Raw genomic sequence first — 21708 nt, forward strand, 5'->3', positions numbered from 1 at the left:
TTCCATAGATTAATGATGTGAAAAAGTACTTCCTCTTGTGTGAAAAAGTACTTCCTCTTGTCGGTCCTAAATTTCCCAACCTTCATTTTCATGGCGTGACCCCTGGGTCTAGTGTTGTGTGTGTGAGAGAAAAATTTCTCTCTGTCCACCCTCTCCACTCCATGCCTCAACAACAACAACAATAAGCCCCTGGTGGCGCAGTGGTAAAACTGCCGCCCTGTAACCAGAAGGTTACAAGTTTGATCCTGACCAGGGGCTCAAGGTTGACTCAGCCTTCCATCCTTCCGAGGTCGGTAAAATGAGTACCCAGAATGTTGGGGGCAATATGCTAAATCATTGTAAACCACTTAGAGAGCTCCGGCTATAAAGCGGTATATAAATGTAAGTGCTATTGCTATTGCTATTGCTATTGCTAATAACAAAATACAATACAAAGCCATTTACAAACGTTGTAAAAAGTCAGTTCTAAAAATCAATTTTAAAAATCAAATTTTAATTTTTGATTCCTCCCCATCTCCCCCATGATATGAAGTCAAGGATAGTTTTCTAATCCTATGAAGCTTGAACCTCAGGTGCTTATTCACCCAGAAGAGCAGTCTGGATTGTCAGCCACAAAGGGTGGAGGATGCTCCTTGTAACAGAAGACAGGAAGGATGGTAATAAAGTCAATTGTCATCTGATATTCAATTATGTAACAAACTGTTGGAATAGCAAAAGCAGCATATTATTTCCATTTAGAAAGCAAAGGGCTTTGCATCCCTGCTGAGACCCTGGAGGGAAGAAAGTACCTGTACCTGGACTGTATCCCTGCCTGTCCCTGCAGCATGACACCATTGCACAGGGAACATCTTTAGTGGGCAGCAGGGATATTGGATTTAGCAAAAGTTGAATAGCAGGTAGTGGCCCATGGTGGAGGATTGTTGCCCTAAGTATCTTCCCTTGAAAGGTTCGTTGCGATCCCTTTCCTCTGGTCCTTTCTCACAGCCCAGCCTAGAGCAACTTCCTTAAATGATACACAGTTCTATATGTGTACCACTTTCCCCCAGCAATAATAAGCGGTAGAAACTTCTTGATTTTCTGTTTTGCTTTGTTTTTTTAAAAGAACAATGAACATCTAAAAAACACACACATAACAACAGAAAACTGAGATTTCCAGCAACAACAACAGAAAACTGAGATTTCCAGCAACAACAACAAACAACAATATAACAACAACAACAACAACAACAACAACAACAACAGAAAACTGAGATTTCCAACAGGAGAAAGTTCTTCATCAGAGATACAGGAAAAGAACTAATTTTTTTAATTTACCTTTTTTATCCCGCTCTTCCTCCAAGGAGCCCAGAGCAGTGTACTACATACTTAGGTTTCTCCTCACAACAGCCCTGTGAAGTAGGTTAGGCTGAGAAAGAAGTGACTGGCCCAGAGTCACCAAGCTAGTATCATGGCTGAACGGGGATTTGAACTCGGGTCTCCCCGGTCCTAGTCCAGCACTCTAACCACTACACCACGCTGGCTTTTAGTGCAGATGTACAGAACACACACACACACACACACACACTCAGAACCAGCCTTGGCTATGAGATTCATCAGTCTCATTAGGGATGAATACCAAGAAAATGCTGAGCTAGGGGTTCCCAAGTGAATGGTAAGGCTAGGGATGCGTTTGATATGTCCCCTCCTGCGTTCAGAGGGGAAGAAAAGGAGAGCGCTAGGGAGGCCAAGGCATTAGAAACAATGTAAATAAGAGGCAAAGCGATAAGATGGAGTTTCCTATGATCTCATCATTTAATTACAGAGGCAAAACCAAGAGAGCTGCCAAAGTAAACTGTTCTGGAAAAGCTAGGCAGCTAGACACTCTTGATAAGAGTTTATATTTATCTGCAGGAGAAGCCAGGAGAAAGACTGGAGCTTTTAACCAGTACTTGTATCTTATAAACTGCACATACCAGGATTGTTTACTGCATGTTTTGCATTATTTGTGTCTCTAGTTTGGAAGTCCCATTCAGATTAATGATAAATGCATGGTGTAGGAGATATCACTGTCCCTGTTCCCACTCCCAACTGCTATACCAGGGTTTCTTAACCTTGGGTCCCCAGATGTTGTTGGACTGCAACTCCCATCATCCCCAGCCATGGCCTGTGTTTCTGGGGATCATGGGAGTCTTAGTACAATATCTGGGGACCCAATGTTAAGAAACCCTGCTCTATACACTCATCTGATCTTTGTACAGACCCTGTATGAGTACAATGTGTGCCTGAGTACGCTCCCTATGCATGACCTTGTGCCCAGAAAAACGCATACAATTTGTACTCAGACTGGGCAAGGTAGTTAGAACACTGGCATAACAAATTTTTCAGACACTAAAAAGCAGAAGCATGGAGCCTGTTCTCATGACCATGTGAGGGTGGGCTAGAGGGGAGGCACAGTCCTGCCTTGTGCCTCCCAGATGACCCAAACCATTGGTTGGGTTAACTTGCCCAACCCCCAGATGACTGGGCTGCTGTTTGCTCCAGGAGGGAAGAAAACCTGAACTGGGTCCTCCATGACCCCACAGTGCATTGCATAAGCAGTCGAGTGGCAGCCCTCAATACTGCAGCAGCTCAGCTCTGTTTGGCTCTGCAAGCCCAGAACTCTATGAATATTGCAGATCGCACACACAATCACAGAAGGCGGTAAGACGGACTTGGTTGCCCTCCTACCTCACTTTTAACCTGGGTAGTGAATCTAGGCTACCCAGGTTCAACTCAGCTAGGTCAGGAGGGCTCCTGGTTTCCCAGACAACCAGGTTTAACCCTCTCCTACTTAGGGATTTCTGGTCGTGTGAACAGCCTCATTGATTCAGAATTATTTGGAACAATTAGACAGATTGCATCAGCTTGCCATTTACTTTGATGGCAGAAACGAAAAAGCTGGCTACTTTCCTTGTGACACAGGCCCGGGTATCAGTGAATTAAAAAATGGTATAGAATCCCAAAGATCTCCCAGGACAAACCATTAGCAATGACTGAAGAAATACATCGTGTAAACCACTGTAGAAATTACCAAAACAAACAAAAGGGATAAAATCTCCCACTTCCCCAGACCCAAATGGATACAGGCATTCTTCAATAGGAATGGTATAATAATTTAAATAAATAAATAAATAAATAAATAAAACAGAGGCGCTATCCAAAACGTCAAATGACTGTGTGGAGGTTACGAGCAGAAATGGAAGGTATGGTTTTAATGCTTCTCTCCACACGTTCCCTTGTCAGCTGAATAGGGCTATTATTATTGGATTTGTATGAGCAGTGGCTCGCAGTGGACCCCTTCTGACAACTTAGTAATATATTGTTAACCATTTAAAGGAAAAGTCCAGTGTGTAAACTTAAATTGATGGGAAAATAACAAAACCAGCACAACTTACCTACAGTACAGTTTCCAGTTTTTAGTCCATCTGGATCTAGGACTGTTCAAACCTCTGTGGAAATAGTAAAGGCCAACCACTCACACAGGCTTCTGCTGCAGTACAGAAACTTACCCCTGTTCTCTTTCATAGCCTGTCTTCCTAAAGGCCTTCTAGACTTACCTCTTAAAGACCCAGCATACAAGTTGTGAACATTCCCCACATTTCTGAAAGTAAAACAACATTTATTGCTTGTTATGCTTTTCTGGATTCAAGCTGGAAGCGCGCTTCACCTTTGCATCTCCTAAACTTAACTTCAGAAGGGGTACAAGTAAGAATGATTTGCCTTCATAGCCCAACCACCTGCAATATGAGCACAATACTGCACTGCCTTACAGGATTGTTGTAAGGGTTACTGAGACAATGTACATGATGCACACAGGAGACAAATCACAGAAAGCAAACAAATATTTTCTGAAAACAAAGCAGGCCTGGAACGCAGAACCCTTGGCACCTTTTAACCCTCGTCTTTAAAAGGCAGGGGGCACCCAATGAGGTTCTTGGAAGCCTGGGTTCTGTCTCTCTCTCCTATCCCACCCTACCTTGGCATTAACGAGAGCTGCGCTGCCTGCAAGCTGGCCATTGGTCATGTAGAGCTGTATGGGTTGGCTAATCATTGGCCAGCCCACACAGTTCTACCTGACGAATGACCCGCCTCCAAGCAGGGTGGTTCTCATGAATGCTGGGGCAGGCTAGGAGAGAGAGGCAAACCGGGGCTGCCAGGAACGAGAGGATGATGTGCATTGTTTGGCATCCCCCAGCTCGTTAGGATGAGCTGCTACTGGCTCTTGGTCAGCTGCTGTGGCCCAGTGTTCCAGCAGAGCCTACCTACCCATGTGTGCCCTTACCCACCACCAGGGAAGAATGGGCTTGGCTACTTTCTGGAGTGATTTGACCCTCCTAACTTTCCCTTTCAGGTTCCTTTTTACTAGTCCCCTCATGTTTGAGGTTTCATCTTCTGAAGTCCAACCTATCTATCTATCTATCTATCTATCTATCTATCTATCTAATTTTTATACCACCTGATATCTACAACTCTAGGCAGTGTAAAAAATTTTTAAAAATTAAAAATCAACACAGATTAAAATACATGGGACACACAATAAAATAGTATAAAACAGTTATTAAAACAAGTTATTAAAATTATTAAAATTCTAATTAAAAGCTTGTGAGAACAGGAGAGTCTTGAGAGTCTTCCTGAAAACAAACAGAGAAGGAGATGCTCTTATTTCAGCAGGGGGCCTATTTCAAAGCCCTGGGGCAGCCATAGAGAAAGCCCGGTCCTGGGTTGCCACCAAGTGAGCTGGTGGCTACCGTAACTGGACCTCTCCAGAAGACTGTAACAGGTGGCAGGATTCATGACAAAGGAGGCGCTCTCTTAAATAGCCTGGACCCAAACCATTAAGGGCTTTATAGGTAATATCCAGCACTTTATATTTCACCCGGAAACATATTGGCAGCCCATGCAGTGTTATGTGGCCCCTTCTTATTGTCCCTGAGACCAATCTGGTTGCTGCATTCTGTACCAAATGTAGTTTATGGACTAGGTACAAAGGCAGCCCCATGTAGAGCGCATTACGATAGTCAAGTATGGAGGTTACCAGCATATGTACCTCTGTTTTAAGGTCATTTACCTCTAGAAATAGACAAAGCTGACGTATCAGCCGAAATTGGTAAAAAGCACTCTTGGTGACTGCCTCAACATGAGAAACCAGGGAAAGCTTTGGGTCCAGGAGCACTCTCAAGCTACATACCTGATCTTTCAGGGGGAGTGTAACCCCATCCAGAACAGGCATATCTAAACTATCTCTCAGATCCCAACCCCCCGCCCGCAATCAGTACCTCTGTCTTATTTGGATTCAACTTCAGTTTGTTATCCCTCATCCAGCCCATTATCACCTCCAGGCAGGCATTTAGGGAAGATATGCCATTTCCTGATGAGGTTGACATTTAGAAGTAGATCTGGGTGTCATTGGCATATTGATAACACCCAGCACCAAACCTCCTGATTATATCTCCCAGTGGTTTCATGTAGATGTTAAAGAGCATTGGAGACAGCATAGAGCCTTGTGGAACTCCACACTTTAGTTCTTGCTTTGTAGAACAACAGTCTCCAAGCAACACCATCTGGAATCTACCAGAGAGGTAGGAGCGGAGGCACTGTAAAACAGTGCCATCCAATCCCACCTCCCTCAGGCAGTCCAGAAAGATACTATGGTCGATGGTATCGAAAGCACATCTGTGTTTGACTTCCTTGGCAATGCTCCACTCACATATAAGCTGAACTGGATCACACTATGGTCACTGTTTCCCAATAGTTCTACAACTCTGACATCTCACACCAGGTCCTGGGCACCACTCAGGATTATGTCCAAGATCACCTTCTCTTTGGTTGGTTCTGTGACCAGCTGTTTTAAGGCACAGTCATTTAGCATGTCTAGAAATTTGGCCTTTCTGTCAATACCTGCACATGAATTTCCCAAACTATGTAAAGGTAATTGAAGTTTCTCTGAGAATAAGGTGAGTCTCCAGTAATTTAAAATTAAAAAATGCTGCTTCAGGACTTTTCTTCTTCTTCTAAAGGTGGAGGAGGATATAATCCTTGCAGCATTGTTGACCTGGCTTTGCTGTTAGGGAACTCTTTCGAAACCTTTCAGCTGTCCGGCTTGGTGAGCGGTTGAGGAATGGCATAAGTAGACATTAACCTTGTGACCTCCTTGTTTATACATCTCCCGTAATTCTCCTCTGCTTGTACTTCTGAGGTTACTAAAGGCAAACTTGTGTGCATAGACCCTGAATGGCTGTTTGTGTACACTGGAATGTTTTCTATCAAGACCACTGATAACCACATCCCTTCCAAACAAAGGCTTCAAAGGAGAACCAGCTACTGAGTCTACATGAGGATTTGGGTTCCCCTACCCCCAGCACAAATTTTGTGTACATACTTATGGGTACATGTGTATACATAAAGGGGGAATGGGCACTCGCTTTATAGCTGGTTGCCAAATTTGTGTGAATTGAATACGAACACTATTAAGGAGAATTCAATGTCTTTGCTTGGCTCCAGGCGAACCTCAATCTTTAACATACTATCCCCTCCTCTTAATTTTTTAAAATTAAAATCTTCTTTATGTTCTGGGGAATGGCTGAAAAAACACAGAGATACATCTGTGAATGTTGACAGTTATCAAAATATCTTGTCAATATTTGCAGGTGTATGTCCAAAAAGTGGGGATATGGCTCTACTTTTGAGTATTTACAAAATGAAACTGGAATTGTTCACATTCAGCTGTGAATGTCAACATGCACCACATTTTGACGATTTGCTAAGTAAAAAGCTGATTGTTTACCCCTAGAATTGCCACTGTCCGAGGGGGGTTAGCATACTATTCATTTATTTGATAATAAAATATACAGGAGGACCTCAGTATTTGTGGGGGTTCCATTCTCTGCAATTACCGCAGATAACAAAACCACAGAATCATTATGTTCTATGGGATCGCGGTGGGTAGGTTCCCGGAGGTCAGAAAAAAGTCTTTTAAATGTGTAAAATGGCCCTAAAAACATGGGGGAAGGTGGCTGACCATGTTCTGCGGGTCCCCAGCAGTCCAGCAATGCCCCTCAAGAGTCTCGATTCCACTTTTTTTGGCAGAAAATCATGCGTTCTTTAATTTTTTTTCTTTTAAAACAAGCCACAAAATGGTTCATGAGCACAAAATGGTGGCCAGAAATGACCTCTGAGGTCATTTCTGGCCACCCTCGAAACGCCGATATGCAAATGTAACCTCCCCCCTCCCCGGATTCCTTCCCATGTATACTGAAGTTGGGTGTCACTTACCATGGATATATGAAACTGCGGATGCTGAATCCATGAGTAACAACGTCCTTCTGAATACAGCAACTTTTTTCTGCAAAGCAGACACAAAGCACTTTATAGCAATCCTGGTAAAACAATATGACAACAACATAAAGTGCAATAAATGCACTGATCATTGAGCAATCAATCTGTACAACATGCAAACTACTTCTGCACGCTCTACATACACTTCCACTTCTAGCAAATTTGGTTCAAATTGGTTAGGCAGTTCACAAGTTAGCCCAATTGTGCCTCAAATGCTCACACATCTGCCATATTGAATTGGGGTGGATGACAGCATCACAAACCACACTATTGAGGTGTCCCTGTGTGTTACTCACTATAGCTGTACCAAACTTGGTTCAGATTGGTTAGGCAGTCCACAAGTTAGCCCTCTTGCACCTCAAACATTCACACACCCGCCACCACACCATTGAGGTGTCCCTATGTGTACCTACAGCTGTAGGATATTTGGTTCAAACCGGTTAGGCGGTTCACAAGTTAGCCCACTTGCACCTCAAACGTTTACACGTTCACCATCTTGAATTGGGGTGGATCACATCATCACAAACTACACCAATGAGGGGCCCCTATGTGCCCCTACAGCTTTAGCAAACTTAGTTCATGGTCCTGGCATTGCAAAATTGATGGAGGGGAAACACACACACGGACACATGGACACGTCACACACACATGGAATACCGGGTGATATCATAAACCTACTGCAAAGTAGGCTAAAAAGGAGTGAGAAGGAAAGATGAAAATACACCAGTTGAGGTATCAGCATGTTCAGGTTATATGATGCCCAGGCACCGTGGTCATTGAGGAGAGAGAAATATTTATAGTGCACGAGCTATTTGCATGTTGTAATCATTTTGTGGTTTTTATAGATTTATTGTCCTCTTAGGACAGTGGGCATCGCATTGGGTAAAAATGCAACTTTTACCCAATGCAGTGCCTGCTGTGGTTTGTGGTGTGGGTTGTTCTCCCACAACTGTGACTCTCAGGACTCTCATGACCTCCCCCCCGCTCCCTGCCAGTGGTGCCATGAATTAGGCTCACTTAAGCTTTTCTTGGAGAAGCAAGCAGACGCCATCCAATGGTGCCATAGCAATTGCAGCTAGTTTATTCTTCCCCACGCGCAATAGAGGTACCTAGGAGACTTGAGCAGCGGTGCATCTATGGTGCAGAGGCAGCATCAGCAATGGCAATAATATTGCTAGAGCAACTGGCAAATTCAGATTGTGGCAGCAGGGGGAAAGTGGCTTTGGGAGAAGGACCCTCCCTTGCACAGCGGTAGGACTGTATCATGTACCCTTTCCCTTCAAGCATCTTTGAAGCATACACTTTGCTTTCTTGGGGTTACTATTCCTTAACTCGGGGATTCTCAAACTTGGGTCCCCAGATGTTGTTGGACTAAAACTCCCACCATCTCCAGCGGCAATGGCCTTTGGCCATTGTGATGTCCTTTCCTGATGTCCCAGCACCATCTTGGTGCCTTTGGCCATTGCGGTTGGGAATGATGGGCGTTGTAGTCCAACAACTTCTGGGGAACCAAGTTGGAGAATTCCTGCAATATTCTCTAACTAGTAAACTCCTCCTGTATTCTACCAAAGATAACCACAGGCCTCTGTGGTCGCCAGGAGTCGGCACTGAGTCAACAGCACTCTTTACCTTTACTTTACTATTTCAGGAAGCCACCTAATGGCTCAGCAGGGAAGCAACCTGCCTAGAGAGCAGGAAGCTGTTGGTTCAAATCACTGCTGGTGTGTGTCCCAAAATATGGGAAACTCCTGTATAGGGCAGCAGTGATATAGGAAGATGCTGAAAGGCATCATCTCACATTGTGCGGGAGATGGCAATGATAAACCCTTCCTGTATTCTACCAAAGATAACCACAGGCCTCTGTGGTCGCCAGGAGTCGGCACTGAGTCAACAGCACTCTTTACCTTTACTTTACTATTTCAGGAAGCCACCTAATGGCTCAGCGGGGAAGCAACCTGCCTAGAGAGCAGGAAGCTGTTGGTTCAAATCACTGCTGGTGTGTGTCCCAGAATATGGGAAACTCCTGTATAGGGCAGCAGTAATATAGGAAGATGCTGAAAGGCATCGTCTCACATTGTGCGGGAGATGGCAATGATAAACCCTTCATGTATTCTACCAAAGATAACCACAGGCCTCTGTGGTCGTCAGGCGTCAACACCGACTCAACAGCACAACCAACTATTTCATGAGGTTTATTGTTGTCCAGGGCCAGGCTGCATACAGGGAAGTTCCTCCTGACCCCTTTTCTTTTTGAAAGTCTCTCCCCTATCTTTTGCTGCAGCTGCTTCCTGGCACTGTCATTCTTTCTCTTTGATGTAACTATGGAAAGATGAAGTGAGGTCAGTTTTTCTTTTTGGTGTCTAGCCAACCATCAGGCCTAATTGTAGAGGTCTTAAAGGTAAAGAGAGATGATAACTTTCATAGATTATTTTTACCTATGGAAGGTTTGTCTTTCAGAACACACGTTTCCTGGGCCCTTGGTTCATAGTTCTGAGCAAGAGCCCTCCCATTATTATTAATACTTAATTAATAATGAATAATAAAGCCCTAAACAGCTTGGGCCCTGGGTTTTTAAGAGAATGGCTTCTTCGTAATGAACCTCGCCGCCCATTGAGATCATCAGGAAATGTCCGTCTGCATTTGCCACCAGCTCGTCTGGTGGCTACTCAGGGACGGGCCTTCTCTGTTGCTGCCCCGAGGCTTTGGAATGTGCTCCCTAGTGAAATAAGATCCTCCCCATCTCTGACAGCTTTTTAAAAGTCCTTAAAGACGCATTTCTTCACCCAGGCTTTTAACTGATATTGTTTTGATTGTTTTGAATGTCGTTTTTAGAATATTGTTTTAAAAATTTTAAATTGTGTTTTACATTTCTTGCTTTTAAATTTTTGTTTTGTTTTGCTTTTGTTTTTAATTAATGTTTTACTTTTTTAATCTTGTAAACCACCCAGAAATATAAGTTTTGGGCAGTGTAAAAATATGATAAATAAATAAATAAATAATAAAAATAATACAAATATTTAGGAATCACACATGCAATGAGGAGGGGTGATTTTCAGCAATTTCCCCTCTCCTCTGCAACCTGCTCTGTCCCCCCTGCAAAATTTGCGTATGAGGAACAACAAACCTTAGGAACATATTTTCCGGCTATACAGGGGACTTCAGGGGAAGGAGGATGGTTATCTATCCTGGTTAAATGGTGGTTAACTGTAGTGGTTTGACTTGAAATTTTGCTTTCACACGATCAGCTCCACTGGATTCATTCATCCTGATAAATGTTTTAACCAGGATCCTTGTGATTGCATGAAGCCGTAGAAATGGAACATGCAGTCAAAGACAATTCAGCAGCCACATGGACAAAAAGGATTTCATCTGTCCAGCAGGTTAAAAGCCTTGCTTAAATAGAAATGTATTGATGCAAAAATCCCCTAGGGAGGGAGCAAGGTGGGCCCTCTGGAAAGGGAATTCCAGTATCTGGCACAACCACAGAGAAGGCCCTCTTCAAAGTCTCCGCCAGATAGAGCTTAGAGCTTTGTGATATAAAGTGATCAGGGGGCCTCAGATCACACCAACTTAAGGCAGCGCTGCCCAATATTTTCATTCAGGAAAACATGCAAGAATATCTAGCAGAATGCCGTTTGCTCTCCTTTTCTTTTCCCAGGAGTCCCTCTTTCATCTGTAGTTATATTTATGCACAACGATTTGTGTTTACATGTGGAAACAAACAAAAGAATTCCCCCCACTCCCACCCTTAGCTTGCCATCTCTGTAAGAACTCTAAATCCGTACTGGCAACACTTTCTCTAACTTTGTCATAAGTCTTTGACCCATCACATGCTGTGAATGATAAACAGCTGAAGTCAACAATTTCTTTTAAAAATGGCTTTAACTATTAGAAGTAGTGCGTCAAATCTGCTAGCTTTTGAAAAACCTGGAGAAAAAAACCATCGGCTTCAACTGTACCTATTTACTAGGGACAGTCCCTATTTCCTGGAATCTGTCCCTGGTAAATCAGTCTCTATTTTTTCCCTATTGTCAGGGCGACTCTAGAACAACTTGTCTGGGGAGCAAAGGAGTGGCAAAGAACATTATTAAGGGAATGAGGATTTTGCTATCCATTAAATACATATAGAGGAAAGGTACTTAATATTATTAGTTTATCTACCTGCTTAATGACTCTTGCCTGACATTTTCAAACCTATTCAGAAATGGGCCAGATTCCTCTTAGAAAATACTGACGCTGTTTCTCACGTGCAGCCTAACCCAGCCCAAGGAAGTGCAGCCTGGGTTAGGCTGTATGTGAGAACTGCCAGGATTGGGGCTGATCCCGGAGGGGCAATGCTGCCTAGCCTGGCTTTTAGTCGGGGTTACGGGCACCAGCACATCATTAAACCTGTATCCTTGATCATGTGCAAGCTCGGGTCACTTCAGCTGGGCCGCACACAGAGAGGGGTGCCTAGAGCTGCCGTCTCCTGGCGAAATCCTCCAAAGCACTGTGCTCAGCACACGGTGCATTGTGGGATACCCAGAGGCTGGGACACATCATCCCAGCCTCCGGAGCTGCGCATTGCTTGGAGCCGCACTGCTGCATGCTGCAGCCCCCCCCACCGTGCTCCTTATCCCGATTGCCCACCCATGGCTGGTATTTAAGGTTTAAAAATCAAGCACATTTGCCCCAGCCACCAGAGCTGCTCACCTGGCCCGATCACTGCATTCACACGTAACACAGAACTGCAGTTGAATAGGCCTGCGGTTCCGCAGATGTTATGTCCATATTTGGGGAACCGCAGTTAAGCACAGTGACGGAACTGAGGGTTCAGGATTGGGACTCAGATCTGAACCCTCAGGTTGTAATGAGTTTCATTGCTGCAACCTAAGGATCTAGGCAGCTTAGGGTATGTATGAATTCAGAACTGCAGGCTGCTGGCCCTGGAACTGGAGTTGAGAGAGGAAGTCAACTCCTCCCTCAGCTCTGGCCTGATTGGCTGTGTGGGCTGTCCTTCTGTCAAGAAGGAAGCTCACACTGCCAGCTCCCCAGTGGACTGCAGAGAGGCAGTTCCCCTGAATGTCCAAATTCAGATGGGAAAGTGGGGGGAGGGGGGTGCACAACTGTAGGTCCATTGGAATGCAGCCTATTATGTGTATTTACATGCAGCCATGCATGTTATTTCTGTGCTGCTACAGTTATAGTGCTTTTACTAGTGTTCTCTGTTGCATTGTGTTGCTTTAGTATGTTTTGGGAGATGCTTCCCAGACCCCACACCCAACCAATTTGCACTCTGGAGCTGAGAAAAAGTTGGATCATTGAAGAAAAAAAACAACCAAATAAATGAAATTAATACATTAAATTAAAATAAATAAATAAACGATCCTGTGTGTGTGTGTGCTATTACAGCCATATTTAGTGAAATCCAATGAGCTAGAAATGGATTTCTGGTGGATTAAGGAGCTGGAGAGAGAGAGAAAGTGTGCAGCACAAACAAATTACTTTACCAGTGTGCTTATGGTGTTGCATAACAACATATGGATATGTATGTGCAACAGCAACCAATGGAGAGTATGTGAGGGAGAGGAGAGCTGGTCTTGTGGTAGCAAGCATGACCTGTCACCTTAGCTAAGCGAGCTCCGCCCTGGTTGCATATGAATGGGACACTTTATGTGTGAGCACTGTAAGACATTCCCCCTCAGGGGATAGAGCCCTCTGGGAAGAGCAGAAGGTTCCAAGTTCCCTCCCTGGCTTCTCCAAGATAGGACTGAGAGAGATTCCTGCCTGCAACCTTGGAGAAGCCACTGCCAGTCTGTGAAGACAACACTGAGCTAGATAGACCAATGGTCTGACTCAGTATATGGCAGCTTCCTATGTGCTGCTAGCACTGGGAAGGGCCCACGGGTGTGTGTGTGTGTGTGTTGGAGTGGGGCATCACAGGGATTTTCCATGTCAAGTGTCAAAATGTTCCTGAACCAGCCCTGTTGTCACAACAGCAAGCAAGGTGAAGAGGTGCACAGGACTGGCTCCAGGTTCCAGGAGAGTGAGCATGAATTGTCTCCTTTGCTAAGCAGGGCCTGTCCTGGTTTGCACTTGGTTGGGTGACCACACGTGAGCGCTGTCTTCCGTAAGATAGTCCCCTTCTGCTTTGCACGCAGAAGGTCCCAGGTTCACTCTCTGGCAGCTCCAGGTAGGGCTGGGAGAGACTCCTGCCTGAAAACTTGGAGAAGCTGCTGTCAGTCAGTGTAGACAGTGCAGAGCTAGATGGACCAATGATCTGATGTGGTTTAAAGCAGCTTCCCGGGTTGTAGCCACCATTGGAAAAGGGAGGGCAAATGCTCCTGGGCCGCTGGATTTGGGGGCTATCATGGCACCTCATTGCCCTTCCCCAGGGCACCCCTTGCACTAATCAGCTGGGAGCGTGAGGCATGGCCTCTTTCCTTCCCAGCCAGTGCTTCATTAAAGTTCATTAAAGTTCTCCAAGTGAAGCGAAGGAAGAAGCACCCAACCAGTGCTTGAACAAAGCACCGACTGGGAAAGAGCCCCTCTTTCAGCTACTGGCCACACCTCCTGTGCCTGACATCAATGCAGGGAGCGTGGCTGGCGCATGCATTTTAGCACATGCACAGCAATGATTGGGGAAGGGGCCACTGGTGGGAATGTGTTGCCCCAATGCTCCTGGCAGCGATCCTCTTTCCCCGTTCCTCTCAGTAGTGAGCCCTTCTTGCCACTCCAGGCCCTTGGCAGCTGACTGACCATTGCCCAACAATGCTAGCCCTGGCGCTGGCTCTGGCAGTGCACCCCAGTGCTAGCAGGGCCACCAGTTACTTGAAGGGCACCATGTCCTTCTGCTGGGAGATCAGCGACTGCTGTTTTGGCCACAACAGGGACATTGCTTCCTTTCATGCTTTGGAATATGTTTGCACCCAAAACATGAACGCATCAGCCAAAGAGAAACAAATCATAGCCTTGCCATGGCTCCAGGGACAGACGACAAGCTCCAGCCAGACTAGTCTCTTGCAGAAACCAGCCCCCACATGGCATGCGGGCCCGTGTGTGTGTGTGTGTGCTGACTCCACCCTCCAAGCAAATTACAGAAAGAGCCCTTTAGTAAGAACGGCTTGGCTGGGACTCAGGAGGGATGTGTCACTCAAAAACATTGTATGCTTGGAGACACTTTGTCTGCGTCTTTGGTTTAAACAAAAGGCAACCATTATTAATCTATTACGTTCTGAAAGGTTCTTCTGCCTTTGAGAGGTTAGGCAAGCCAGTGTGGTAATGACGATTGCCTAATACTCCACTCAAGACACTTAAGCACCAAGTTAACCCAGCCCCTAGAGAGAGAGAGGGCACTTTCCGACTGACCTCTTTGCATGCATCTTTTATGCACATATCTTTTGCACTTGGACTGTATTACGTCCTTCTGAAATGGAATTGGCTTTGGGAAACATTGCTGGGGCACAAGGCCACAGAGGCTGGCTTGATTGCATCTCCGGTGCATTCAGCACAGGCCGGTTCTCATCATTCTGGGGACAGGCGTTGCTGTTGTGACGCATCCCTCTTAAAGTCACAGGCGTTCTCCTGCTGTTAAGAAGTCTGGTTCGCCCTGCAACTTTCATCACTGGAGAAAGAGACAGGAAAGAACAGATGGAACAAACCCTGAAGGCTGATTAAAAATCCTGCACAAATAACTTAACAAAAGAGACAAACACTGTTGCCATGTTCAGACATACAGGCTGAGAACATTCATACGATCGGTGTATGGTGTAAACAGGTATCGATCTGTACACAAGCAGGACTAGCCCACCCACTAGGTGCCTAGGGCACCAAGCAGGCAGGGGTGGCGACACCCAGGGTCACATGGGACCAGGGCTGGCCTGTGCCTTTCCCCCATGTGGGTGGGTGCACGGGCAACTGGGTGCCCCTTGTGGGTACTTCCCGTTGCCCTTCCTCCCTTGCAGCTTCCTCTGCCTACCACTTTCGCACATGACAATGCCTACACCACCAGGAAGTTTTTCATACGGGGTTTTTAAAGCCCTTTAACTCACATCTCCTTCGGAATGGAAGGGGTGTGTTCACATATCGGCCAGATTTACCACGAAGTCCCTGCGGGTTATCGGGGAGCAGCTCACACACAATTCGAGTTTTTCACAGAGCTTTAGCGTGTAGCCTGATTTATATCCGGGGTAAAAAATTCCACAGTTTGCATCATTTTGGGGGGACAACTTTGAGTTTGCAGTAAAGCCTCCCAGTAAACTAGCAGCAAATAAATAAACAATAAATTATAACTTGCCCCAAAGAAGAGAGTTAGAACGATGTTTACATGCAATGCAGCAACATCATTATAGCTCACTGCAAAATTTGTGGGTGGAGGGTGTGGCAAAGGAGGGAGGGTGAAACATTATGTTGTATTCTGTCTAGTAATCTTTTATGTTTTGTTGTTGAGAAGTTTGTCCCAGTGGGGATCCTGTAGAGAATGTGTGTGGGGTGGAGTCAGAAAGGAAAAGGGAGGGAAAGGGAATGGAGAAAATAAAGTTGTTTCTGAATAAACGCTTAGTTTAGCCAGCATAGCGTAGTGGTTAGAGTGTTGGACTAGGACCGGGAAGACCCAAGTTCGAATCCCCATTCAACCATCAAACTCACTGGGTGACTCTGGGCCAGTCATGTATCTCTCAGCCTAACCTACCTCACAGGGTTGTTGTGAGGATAACAATAACCATGTACACTTCTCTGAGCTCCTTGGAGGAAGAATGGGATATAAATGTGAACAATAAATAAATAAATAAATAAATAAATAAATAGTTAAATCTACATAAGCTTACTGTGTGTTTATGAGGGAAGTAGCTATAAAACATATTGCCTTGTTTCCAATTGAAGCCAGCTACAAGGGATATGTTTGGAATCAGCAACCAGGGACGTAGCTAGGGGAGAGGGGGCCTGTGTTTGCCCCTCTCCCCAGCGACCCCTTGGAGTGAGGGAGATAATGAAGAAAATAGGGAGGGGTGGAGCTGGGGGGCCCACAGGAGCTGGGAGCCCGGGTTCTTTGAACCCAGCCGCTCAATTATAGCTATACCCCTGCCAGCAACCACATTGCTGACATAACACATGGACAAGGCCTACTACGCTGCTTGACAAAATGGCTGCTTTGATTACAAGGTTTATTGTAAACAGTCTTGGAACAAATGTTACTCATGGGCCCTCTTCCAAGATTTGGCGTGTAAGGAATTTAAAATGGATTTTCAATTTTACCACATTGTTGTTTCAAATGAACAAAATACATCCCATCTATTGGAATGAAGGAACTATTTGAGGTGATATTTTAAGGACCCGGACAGTGAAGATGGACAGTGGAACTTATATTTCTTTTCAAAGCCCATTTGCATTTCATGAGTGAGCATTGGGGGCAAAATTGGCTGCAAGCCAGCAGCTTCCCCACACTGAAAAAGGAAGGAGAAGGAAATGAAAGAAGACACAGAGTGTGAGAGGAAAACAGCTATAAAGGAAAGCGACAGATGAAAACAGGAAAGAAGCTGATTTGAGGCAGAGAAAGACAAACAGAGAGGAAAAAATAATTTTTAGAGAATCCATTTATATTTGATTTGGGCTCAAACTTAATATATAAATTATTGCTCTTCACTGTTGTTTTCTTTTAAAAAATCTAAAGTAGTTGCCCAGATTGCAGTTTCCATTAGGAGACTGGAGGCGAAGGAGAAGAAGGAGAAAGAGAAGAATCTTAACCTCTCTGCCTGTTTTCTAGCACCAAATTGGTGGAAACAGGTACCTATTTCCTTTCCTCTATGGAGCTTATGTCGAACTGGTTTGGTTCGACTGTTTGGGGTTGAACTGAACCACCCCCTGTTTGCTCCGACCCCGGACCAAACATCCACAAATGTTTGGGGGGTTCGCAATCTTTATTTTGTTAAAAAATAAATACACTTTAAAAAACCTTTTACTTCCCTTGGGGGAGTTCCTGGAGGTGACTGGGGTGTGTGTGTCCTGCGGAGGTTCCCCCTCCCCCCACCAGCTTTCAAAATGACCCCCTCGGCCGGTTGGGCCGCTCTTTGGCCGGTTTTCTGCCTTCACCCGGCGGCCATTATGGAGGCCGCACGCCTGCGTACATGGCCTCTGTGTGGTCCAGCATATGGGGACGGGACAGAAAGGCAGTTTTTGCTCTTCTTCCCTCCCCTCTGTTGGGGTTTGTGATTGTTTAGCAAAGCACCAAGGAAGCTACTACTCCAGGTACAGAGTGCAGAGTTTAACTGTTGCAGTTATTTAAGTAACAAGCATGGAGATCACGGTAGTGTCTAAACGAAATAGGTTTATTAGTGAAATACATTTGAGATAGGAAAGACCTATCCTAGCAGCTACATAATGGATAGTTAGGGGGAGAGAGAAGTTTCCATCTGCTGCTCTCTAAGAAGAAAGGAAGAGGCCTGACTCACTACAAGAAGTACCTGAGGAGTCAAGGCAGGGGTCACAGAGTAGAGGCAAGCTGGGACAGGTAAGGAGACCCTCACTAACTACCTCTACTCCCAGTGCCCCTAGTGGTCATTAGGATTGTTGGTGCAAAAGGTCGATGCACTGGAACTCCATCTCCAACACCCTCAAGTGCCCTTTTCATTGCCAAGAATATGTCCCTGAGGGCTGCGTGGCTACTACTGAGCTACAGCCTCTCCCCAGGGTACCTATCACCAGGCCCACAACATCATACTATTGCCTCATATATGGGGGAGTTGGTAGCCAAGGTATGGAAGGAATGCTGAAAAAGAGATGCCAAGACTCTAGTCATATGAAGTGCCTTATACTGAAGTAGGCCATGGGTCTATTGAGCTATTGAGTTCGAGATTGTCTAGACCAGGGGTCTACAGCATGGGGAGGCAGGAAGGCTCTGAGAACTCCCTGAGAGCCCTTCAAGTACCCCTAGGGGTACTAGTAACCTCTGTGAGAAACCCATGCTCTAGATGAGCGCTGCTGAACATCAGCCCTCCAGCAGTGGCCCTCAGACAGGGGTCTTTTCCAGACCTACTGGAGATGCAAGGGACTGAACCTGGGACTCCCTGCATGCAAAGCAGGTTCTCCACCACTGAGCAACATTGGCTTTCACAAATGGAGTCTAGAGCTTGGTGTGATAGTTCCATGGTGCAAGAAGAAAGCATTGCAAGTCCATGCAGACATACAACCGCAGATCTCCTCTCTCATTCATTCACTCAACCTGAACATTTCTCGAATTCTTCTATAGCAATAGCAATAGCAATAGCACTTACATTTATATACCGCTCTATAGCCGGAGCTCTCTAAGCGGTTTACAATGATTTTAGCATATTGCCCCCAACATTCTGGGTACTCATTTTACTGACCTCGGAAGGATGGAAGGCTGAGTCAACCCTGAGCCCCTGGTCAGGATCGAACTTGTAACCTTCTGGTTACAGGGCGGCAGTTTTACCACTGCGCCACCAGGTGATTCTACTGTTTCTTCTTCCTGTCACCCATCCTTTCTTTCTTGGTTTCACGAAATACCATTCAAATATTCCCAAGGAGGAATCACTGTTTTGTAGCATATGCTTGGAAGAGATGATGGCGCTCTCTCTCTCTCTCTCTCTCTCTCTCTCTCTCTCTCTCTTCTAGTGCTGCAATTCCGGGGTTATTTTTTCCCCTTTGCAGATAAAAGCATTCTGAATTAATAACCAAGAAACATCTGCTTGGGAAGGACAAAAGGAGATGCGGGGAGAGACTGAGTGATACATCTCCATGCTGGTGGTGCATTATGAAATGACACATCTCTCTCTTGGTCAGCTGTTTATAGCCTACATAACCACAGGAATAAGCAGTACAACATAGTAAAATACTAACAGGGACAAGTTAACACATGGAAAGCATTTATATCCTTAAAAAAAGAAAAAGAAACCTTGATTCCAAAAGTAGTACCAGATTGTCTTATTACAGTGCTTTTTATTCAGGGCGTTTTATAGTTAAATGCTGCTGGAAGTCAAACAGGAAAATTAAATTGAAGATAAATCTGAGCTAATTACAGATGCGACACACATACACACACACAGACACACACACACACACCACCACCCCTTTCTGCTTTAAGCATAAACATATTATCCAACTTCCTTTACAGTAAGTTAAGCTAGTGCTCTGTAATTTACACACACATTAAGGCCGCCTTTGGACGTCACGCCAAACCTTAGGCAACCATGCCAGAGGTTCGGGTTTCTGGTTGTCCGAATTCAGGAACCCTCGGTTACGTCTGAAAAGTGACCCGAGGTTTCAGCTCACAAACCTGAATTGTCACCTTTGGTTGCTCTTTGATTTCGCAGCAGCTAATTCCAGTTAGAAAGCAGTGCTGTGTTGTCTGAAGGCTGCTGCTGTTTCTAAACTGGAGTTGAGGGTAGGAAGCTCCTCCTGCTCTCCTCATCCAGTTGGCTGCTGTGGCTGTCCATCATTAGATGGAGGAAACCCACATAGCCAGTCCCATGCAGCCAGTCCCTCCACCTCCCTAGTCTCCCAGACTCCAGATTGGATTGTCTGGGAGTGCAGTATGGGGGCAAACAGTAGATCCACTGGACCCACAGTTTCCTGTAATGTGCAGAGGCGGCCAATGTTTGCTTGTTAAATTTGCTTGATTTTTTTGTCTGAAAGAGCACTGAATGTGAAATAGTTATTTTTCCTTGGGTCAATGGATTTGGGGAAAGGATTTGGGGCATTTTTTAAAACTGCAAAAAAGTTTGTGAAATGTAGTTATAATAAAACGTTATTCAAAAAATCTGCAAAAGACAAAGGTGAACATAACCCTGGACAGAATCCAACCAAAATTAAGCATGTATACATATTAAGTGCTTTTAAAAAAATAAGTAGAATCTCCTATGCAAGGTAAATTATATCTTGTATGAGTGGACTTACAAGATATAATGTATGAACCCAGATGATCTTAAAAATAGATAACTCATCCATTGTTGCTGGTGCTTTTCTATTCCAGTAACTAATTGAAGGTAGCCAATAAATAGATCTGCTTTCCACTCGCCTTTTAAATCTTGCATATAACTGGTAAGTTCATCATAGCTGTATATTCAAACAATTGTTGCCCCATTTCTGTCACACTTGAAAATAACATCTCAAATACTTTTCATATAGTAATTTTCCTCCAGTGACCTATAGGATTCTAATTCCTTATATTCTCTTGGGATATTTTTGTATAAGTGAGGAAGAATATGAAGGGATCTAAACTCAAAGGATTTTCTCACTAGGGGTGTGCACAGAACAGCTCCGGGTGCTTTGTTTCGAGTCTAAACTGGACTCAAACTGAGCTGCCCGGTCCGTAAGCTGGTTCATTAGAACCAGCTGGTGGTCTGGTCTGTGCCTCGAGCCCGGTCAAATAGATTTGGCCCAGTTCGGGGGTACTTGCAAAGGTGAATCTGGTAAGGATTCCCCTTTATAAGCATTGGGAGAACCCTACTAGTTGAAGGGGGGAGGTGGGCAGGTGGGAGGTCATCAGACACACCACGGTGGCAGCGTGGCTTCTCAGTGGCATTGGGCTGGTGGCTCCCTAGGCCTCACCAGTGCTTGCCCCCATCACTCTGGGCTGACAGAGGCCCGAACTGGGCTCCCACTGGCCCGTGTTGATGGTGGGGAGAGCCAGAGGGGCCTAGGGGAGCCAACGCCAGCCTGCTGCTGCGGTGCATCAGGTGACCTCCTGCGCAGCCCTCCCCCTGCCATTAGTTAAACTAGTAGGGTTCCCTCAATGCTTGTAAAAGGGAATCTTTACTGGATTCCCCTTTGCAAGCATCCCTGAAATGAGTTGAACAGGACCAAACCAGTTCAATTTGAACTGGCCTGATTTGGCTTGAGCTCAGACCAACTCCTCTTTTGGGAGGGCCATTCCAGTTCGAGCTTGAACTGGTCTAACTGGGTCAGTTTGACTCGAACTTCAGTTTGAGTTGAACTGTTTTGCACACTCCTAGTTCTCACAACCGCAGTTGGTGGGGCCAGGGAGGGTGAGGGGAGAAGGCAGGATTGCACCTACCTTTCCACCAGATGATTGCCATTCCTATTTGCCCACACCACTCATGTTCCCACACAAACCACACTGAAGGGAGTGGCACAGCCATTTGGAGGCCAATGAAATTCCGCCTCCAGAAATCCCACAATGCAGTGCACAAGGAATGTGGTGCATTGGGGAATTTCCCCACTGCTGGATGCTCTAGCTGCCTGGCTCTATGAATGCTTGGGCTGTAGGTAGTCTAAGGATTCATGTGACCGAGGCCTGGGGTAGAAATGCACGCTCATGCCTTTCTATTATTTATTATTTATTATTAAAACTGTTATACCGCCCTTCCAAAAGGCTCAGGGCGGTTTACATTAAAACACCAT

The 21708-nt window shown here is 45.3% G+C and overlaps 1 long non-coding RNA gene across 5 annotated transcripts in view; it reads right to left on the bottom strand.

Moving 5' to 3' along the window:
* Positions 1-17541, bottom strand: part of LOC128332166 (uncharacterized) — a 46084-nt gene extending 28543 nt beyond the window's left edge. Inside the window, exons 1-6 of one of the 5 annotated variants that reach the window (XR_008310591.1) lie at positions 16158-17058; positions 14701-14956; positions 7291-7360; positions 3576-3619; positions 3414-3467; positions 473-631 (exon numbers count right to left, since the gene is read on the bottom strand). This is a non-coding gene — a long non-coding RNA (uncharacterized LOC128332166). Of the gene's footprint in view, positions 1-472; positions 632-3413; positions 3468-3575; positions 3620-7290; positions 7361-14700; positions 14957-15383; positions 15622-15658; positions 16118-16157; positions 17059-17281 lie in introns of those variants that run through there. The other 4 variants (XR_008310590.1, XR_008310587.1, XR_008310589.1 and 1 more) reach the window with 4 other exon arrangements.
* Between the last annotated feature and the right edge of the window lie 4167 nt (positions 17542-21708).

The sequence above is a fragment of the Hemicordylus capensis genome, chromosome 6, assembly GCF_027244095.1.
Source record: "Hemicordylus capensis ecotype Gifberg chromosome 6, rHemCap1.1.pri, whole genome shotgun sequence".
NCBI lineage: Eukaryota > Metazoa > Chordata > Lepidosauria > Squamata > Cordylidae > Hemicordylus > Hemicordylus capensis.